Below are 8,181 nucleotides of genomic sequence, written 5' to 3'. Positions count from 1 at the left end.
TGGCACTAGCTGTTGCCCGCGACTATGCCCGTGTGAAAAAATACTAACAATATAGCCTATGTTACTCAGTGATAACATAGCTTTTTAATGTAGTAAGATTTTTTGAAATCGGCTCAGTAGGTCTTATGTGAATCGAGTACATACAAAAATAAAAATCTTTCCTCTTTATAATATTAGTGTAGACGTAGAGCATCGTCTTGAAGGACATGTAGGCTGCTTACTTTGGTTTTTGTTATTTCTACGCGGAAAGAGTCGCGAGCAAAAACTAGTGGTTTATATACGTCATTCTGCGTTTCAATGATGAGTGTGGTGCCGGAGGCCTAATTTTAGTCCCTTTCCCTTTCCACACTTTTCTGAAGACGAAAGGATGGGAAGAAAAAGTGGATTTGACGGTGGAGAAGACGCATAGGAAGGGTGCCTCGTAAACATCTGCAATTGCAGATGTTTATGAGCAGCGGTCGCTTTCCATATCGGTGGATTAAGGTGGCCGCTTGCTTGTTTGCCACCTTACCTTATAAAAAAAATACGTCATATAAACTTGTATGCGGTGAACGGGACAAGGAGTTGGGACACTTCATACTAAGTACAATATTACTCCGGTATTCCGTTATCTCGGTTTCCTTTTGTAAATAGAACTACTGAAAACACATAAGATTGTTCTAGTTAATGTTTTTAAGATTAGATACCATTTGCTAAATTTGCATAAGATTAAATTTAATGTTGATATTTATTTTCAACCTTAGCACAAAGAGATAAGGTATATAAAGGAAACAAAATTATTGTTTACTCAGTTCGCGTACTGAACTATTGTCGCCGGCATTGGGGAAGGTCAAGTCTGCTTGTATGGTTTGCAGAAAAAATTACATATAAATAAATAAAATGATTAATAATTAATTATTCTGTATTTTACATATAAATTTTTAGGTTTATGTTGATATACTTGTTTGATGTAAATGTAACAATTTCTAAGAGCTTTCTATCTTTAAAAATTAAGTCAAACCAAAATAATTATTTGATATAAACATGCACTTGAGATTAGTTTCATAAACTAATTTTATTGAATCAACAAGCTTTCGCCCGCGACTCCGTCCCCGTGGGATTAGAAAAAACAAAATTAGTTTACGTGTTTTTCAGACATATACATTTATGCCAAATTTTCACGAGATTCGTCCAATCGTTCGTACAAACTCTAACAAATATAAATCCACCCGTCCATCCAAACATGCACATTTATAACTGTAGTCAAAAGTAAGATAATATCTTCATTGAACTTTGTTTTTTTAATGCATTTTTTTTTATTGTTTTTTTTTGCTGTCTGTACATTTATCTTTCACCGGTAGCGTATCCGCGGAGGTCATGTGCGCGGGAAGCGAACTGTCACTTTGTATGCCAATGGCGGTCGCACGTGATCAAAATTTACGGCCCTTATATTCTTCGTAGTCTTATAAACATGCACAATAGATATCATACATACGTTTGACGTAAAGAGGTAGGCATGGATTACAGATTTTCATTTGGCGTAATCAGTCAAGATTCTTTCAATTATTCACTTTTTAAGAGACTCTTTTGATAAAAAAAAACTATTTAAGAACGGCCTAACCTTACATATGACAGCGACTTCGTACCCGTTGCAGGACCATCTACAGAGCAAACACTTATTTTGCTTTCTTCGGTTGCGTCGCGCCTAGCATCAAGTAATGTAGACGAATTGGACTGAGTTTAAGCCGTCAAGAAAGTTTTAACGCTGTTTTTAATTTGCAACTATATCAATTTTACATATTTGTACGTGTTACTGATCTATTATATTCAAAACCAGTTGCATTTAGCTGCAATCAGTGTCTTTTAATGATTACTTAAATAGTTCTATGGACTGCCGTGAACGGTCGTGGACGTCTCCTTGCACCAATGGGCAAAGGGAGGGTCGACAGCTCGTGAAGCGGGTTACCAATAAAAGATTTAAGCAGCAAAGAATATATTAACTAAATCTACACTAAGGGACTATAACTTATTAGTCTGAGTTCATCGGTAGTTACGAGAATACTTTGGTTTCCTTAACAAACAGACCTAGATATAAAGTCTTTGTTTTTATTTACAGTAAATAATTCTATTTTATCTATGTTTACTCCATCGCGTCTATGGTTTCCTGTTTCCGTGTTATGCAAAACGATTACAATTCTATTATTACTGTGGACCTTCGAGATTTCTTATCTATGCATCATTTATCATTTGCACAATTTATTATCTGTCCCATAAACTATAGACAATATGAACCGACATTTTGATGATGTTTATTACTGGCTGCTTTGGAAATAATAATTAACTATTTATGTATCTATACATATTATAAAATTGGAGTATCTGTATGTAATATCGAATCAAATATATATTTCGTGAACATGTGTTAGCGTTGTAATGAAAAATATTGTCTGTCCGTCTGTTTCGGGTAATCTCAGACACGATTGTACCGATTTTTATGAAATTTTAACGGGAACTGGTATGTTCGGAAATATTACAGTCATTGTTTTGAAGAAGTCACTGGAAAAAGCTAGTATATCAATGTAGAAACTGCAGACAAAGATATATTGAGAATGCATGCGATTGCTTCCGCTAATCGTTTCCCAGTTCCACATGAATGCAGTAAAGTAGTTAAGCTAATTATAGGTGTCCTAGGTCACATGTCCGGAACCTTGACGCGTGTGTTTGTCGCGTTTCTAATCAACTAATGAGATAATATACAATATGTATACTCGTGTAATGATTAAAGAGGAAATAAACGTTCTATTAAAATGATTTTCTGTGTTTCATTTAAATTTCGAATACGTTTTTTTTAAATTGTGTTTTAAACCAGAGATAAGTAAACTAAATAGTCTTACTTTATCTATGGATGTTAACCTTTTAATTACGAAAAATACATTTAAGTATTTTCGGATTTTAGACTTATTTTGAAATTCTTTCAGATTAATATTACAGTAATCGTTATTATTCTTAAGAAATGATGTTGATACAAATCACAGATACTGGCGACTTTTGTTGACGAATTGTAAAATACGTTTATTTATGTCGAAATAACGCCCTAAATGTTAAAACCACAATGTATGTAACCTGTTCGTAAGGCGAAGGTTGTCGTTGACTATGTCAATCGTTTTCACGAATAACTTTTTTATCTGTATAACCTTAAATGTATCGAAATACACACGTATAATAGTTATAATTGTGACATGCATTTGCGGTATATAGTTCAACGCGATACATCTGGATAATAGAAAAGTTACAGTAATACGTAATTAACAGCAATCAAGCTTGGACGATGTTTTTTTTTTATATCATAAGGTGTCAAACGAGCAAGAAGCCACACAGAAGACAGGCGTCAAATGGAAACAATTCCGTGTTATGTCTGATGCGTGTGGTGCCGGAGGCCTGATTTAAGTCCCTTTCTCTTTACCACCCTTTTCTTATAAGGAGAGGATGGGAACGGGACGTCGATTTAACGGTAGAGGAGATGCATAGGAAGGAGAAATATCTTCTTTATGTGCGTCTCCTCCTTCGTCGAATAAGGGTAGGCAACGCATCTGCAATTGCGGATGTCTATGGGCAGCGGTCGCTTCGCCATTTTGGCGGATTCAGGTGGCCGCTTGCTCGTTTGCCACCTTATGTTATAAAAAAAAGGTTATTAGTTAGGTAACCTCGCAGTAAAAGGGTAGGGCAATCGCCACTATAACTACGACCATGTATCAAATTGTTTCAGTGGAAACTCACGGCCAAAGTATTGGATTTTCCAACATGAAGTGTATTTTATTTTGTTATGGTGTCCTTCCCGTCATATAATTTGGCCGCGTCATAACATGAATGTTGCATAAGTTGGTTGTTTTGACAGATCGTCACGTTTCAATGTTGCCAATCCGAGCATCTTAAGAGCATTATCACGAATTATATTAAAGAAACCGGATAGCTAAATCTCCAGTCATAAATCTTGGCTAACTACTGTCTATTGTTTGTTCTTTCACTGCGTTTAATGAAGTGTTTTAATTTTCAAGTTGTTGTTAATAAAAGATTTATTATGTTTTGTGACAATATAATTATAAACCTTTAGGTTATCAATTTTTAAAATTGTTTCATAATGTAATTACTATTTATAGTTTAAGTTTACATTTAGTTTAGTTTATGTGTACTTTAGGGGAAGTTTGAAAGTAGCGCCAGTGGTAGAGAAATTGAGAAGCAAGAGGTTAGCGTGGTATGGACATGTTAACGAGACGATGGGGACATAAACCAGAAAGTGTAAGATTGAATGATGGCTACAAAGGTAGAGGAAGACCGAAGAAAGTAGTGATGGATTGTGTGAAAGAGGATATGCTTAAGATAGGAGTGGATTCAAATATGACGGCTGATAGAGAGGTATGGAAGAGCATAAACTCTGTCTACCCTCCGTAAGGGATAAGAGCAAGTTAATCAGCTTTAGTTTGTTAATAGTAAAATTATTCAAATTACGTTTTACAGTATTTTAAGTTAGTATTAACTAATTTTAGTATTGTCTGAATTTAATACGTGGAAACTTTGAATTAACAGAAATAACTGATTCGTATTAGCAGTTTTCTTTAAAATTGTTGCGTCATTCCGCCTCACCATTATAGAGAAAAGCGGGCACCTTTGACTAAAACTAAACTAAAAAACATTCGACAATCACGCAAAAGTTGTCGATTGTTTCACAGCCAATTCAACTGTTTTGTTGCACCTAAAATCGAGTAGTGTGCGCACCTTCATATGAGGTCATAGGAATCATAGCGAGACTTAACACTCGTGAAGTAGTTTAGGTGTGCCCACGCTATTATTGATAGGGTCGTGGATATTGTCAATGTATTTTGGTTATGTCCAGTACAAAATACATGTTCACCGTGACACAATCGGAACGAATTTAGATCTCTATCAAAATACCTCAGGTGGATAAATCCATTGTCGTTTTATTAAGAGATTAATGTATTTTTTAATGTCAAATAGACAATGCCCTTGCTTTGTATTAAGGGCCTATAAACCTTACTAATATTATAAATGCGAAAGTTTAGATGGATGTTTGTTTGTATTGCTGAACGGATCTCGATGAATGGCATAGATGTAGAGGACATTCTGGAAGAACACATACTTTTTTAAATTAAGGGCGGTCTCGGGCGAAAGCTAGTTAATATAGCCTTACACATGGGCGTTGCCAGTGGCAGGAAGTTTTAGACACTTTAAAAATTCTTATAATACGCTTTTTAATTATTTTTGGTAAATTCGGTTACCTTATGTAATCCCTTTTTTGGTTATGACCCGATAATTCAATTGTCGGCTTCGTTTTTATTTAATTTAATTTATGAATGATTTATGTTTGCACTTTGGCAGTGTAGCGAAAACTGTAAAATTATAATAAATTACCGAATTAAGAAGCGGCGCGATTCAACCATTTTATTGGCAGAATGTATTTCGAGAAACGTTTTATTTCTTAGTAATAATTCATTATCAATGTTAATTGCTTGTATGTAATATTCGGTCAATATTTATATAGCGGTGCTGTTAATTGATCAAAGGAGGTTTTATGTGACCTTTTTGAAAGCGCACAGGGTCGCCAACTTTACGAAATAAATACAGATAGTTGGGCATTTGACCCGGTGCGGCATACAATCATGAGCGACCCTGTATCAATATTAAAAAGTGACACTTTCTTGTCGGACAGTATTTGTCTAATCTTGTATTTTTTTTTAATATTTCCTGACAAAACAACACTGTTTTTTCACCGGGTTAGTTAATTTTGTCGCACTATATCATGAGTTCATTTTAAATTGATGCAAAAATCGGAGTTCACAGACTATTTGAATGTAAAGTTTACAAGGGTTGTCGCAAAAGAAAATGTTGTCGAAAATGCTGTTAATACTGTGGATATGGACTTAACTTGCATTGACACATATTGTTGTCTTTATTTTATCAAAGGGAATGTAAGGGACGACATTATGTAGACTTCTATACAGTGTTTCTATGATTATAGGGTTGTCAACATTTATAAAGTATTTTCAAGTCAGTTGAATGTATGGTACAAGTCGAATGTCCCGAACTAGTTTAAGCTTTGTTCCGTACTTCCGCTGTGGCTTATCATTTGGGCCAGACAATCCTTACATGCGAGCAAGTCGTAAGTTCTTGGCCTTATTATATTTTGGCATTGAAAGTATCGCGATTGGATACATGAGTGACGCGCCGGGTCGTTTGGGGACCAGCAGATGAATTAATGTGAGAGTATGTACCTACTCTACGTATTAACTGTGGGTTTACACTGCCGAAACCCTTGCATACATAGTTTCACGAAAGAAGAAACTTTCTGCGTTTTTGTTTTCTTTGGTACTTCTACTATATGTAAAAACAAACTATTTAGGTCTCTTTATTCGAGAGTGTTATGTAAGAAGAAAAGGAAATACTTGATTATAATATTCAGGGGCGGTCTAATACTTTAGAAATAGTGTCTTTGAAGAGGAGGGAGATTATAATAAAAAAAATCGTAAACGTTTTTAATTATTTTTGTCGCACTCAGGGTCACTCGTATACTCATTTCGAAATTAGTTAATGAGTATATTAGAGGAAGGTTGACAGTAGCCCCAGTAGTTGAGAAGATAAGGAGCAAAAGGTTAGAGTAGTATGGGCATGTTATGAGAAGGGATGAATCGCGTGTAACAAGAAGGATGTTAGTTATGAATGTGGAGGGGTACATCGGTAGAGGTAGACCTAGAAAGAGATGGATGGATTGCGTGAATGGTGACATGATCAAGAAGGGAGTGATGGCTGAGATGACGGATGATAGAATGCTTTGGAGGACGAAAACCCGGCGCGCCGACCCTACGGGAGTAGGATAAGGCAGGGGAGATGATGATGACTCAGGGTCACTAATGGTTATTTAGCAGTCAATTCGTATAGATTTGTCAGAATAAATCACACTATAGAACTCATTTGGTAACTAAGAGAATAGCATTTAATTTTTAAACATAGTATAACGTGACAAACAAGCTGCCAATGTATTCGCCAAAATAGCGAAACCATTGCTGCCCATACACATCCATGTTTGCAGATGCGTTGACTTCTAATAACAGTGGATAGCACAAAGATATTTCACCTTTCTATGTATCTCCCTCCACTTCTTCCCCTTCTCAGGCTTTCTTTGTACGAAAATGGTGGAAAGCGGTATTTGAATTTCTTTAATTTATGATCAATGTCGTAAAATGATTATTAAAACAGCATACATTTAATTGATAAAAACATGACCTTATTTCCTTCCGCTCTCGGCATTGGCGTCTTAAATGGCGATACATACAACAGAACGCATAGAATATAACATATTACATCTTATTGCCTTACAATAAAGACTATTTTTATATAAATGTACACTTTTGAGGTGCAAAATAAAGTTTGTATTACCTTTTTCCGCGGGCACCATATGATTGCCGTTTATAGTATGTTTATTTATTTTCTAAGGTTATTGGTAAGCTTTGAATTACAATTATTTACACGACAAATGATTCATCAATTTGTCCTTATCCCTTACGGAGGGTCGGCACAGTATTTGCTCTTCCATACATCTCTATCAGTCGTCATATCTGAATCCACTCCTTTCTTAAGCATATCCTCTTTCACACAATCCATCCGTACTTTCTTAGGTCTTCCTCTCCCTTTGCCATCCAAATTCATTCTTAAAGCTTTCTGGTTTATGTTCCCATCGTCTCGCATGACATGTCCATACCACGTTTACCTCTAGCTTCTTATTTTCTCCACCACTGGCGCTACTTTCAAACTTCCTCTAATATACACATTCTTATCCAGAATTGATTTAACTAATTGTGTGATAGTTTAGTCAAAGGTGTAAGTTTTTTGATTAATTTTCTGTTCTAATAAAGAAATTAAGTAAAACGTCAAATGTATTGCATATTGACAATTAAACTGTTTAACTTTTTTAGGTGTTTTGTGAAAATTGTGGGATGAAATGAAGATATTGAAAGATCATTTATGATGAAACCAGTTACTTGAATAAAAAAAAAAAGAGTTTCAGTCGAATTTCAATAACGTGACCATTACGCTAACAGCTAGTTAGCATGCAATATTGTACACGAAATGCTGTTCAAATAAAGTCGTCACTTTTCATTATTAAATTTTTAAAATCTTATAAGATTAAAT

This window comes from Papilio polytes, unplaced genomic scaffold, assembly GCF_000836215.1.
Source record: "Papilio polytes unplaced genomic scaffold, Ppol_1.0 DF823835.1, whole genome shotgun sequence".
In the NCBI taxonomy this organism is placed as follows: Eukaryota; Metazoa; Arthropoda; class Insecta; order Lepidoptera; family Papilionidae; genus Papilio; species Papilio polytes.
This window is presented reverse-complemented; position numbering follows the sequence as displayed.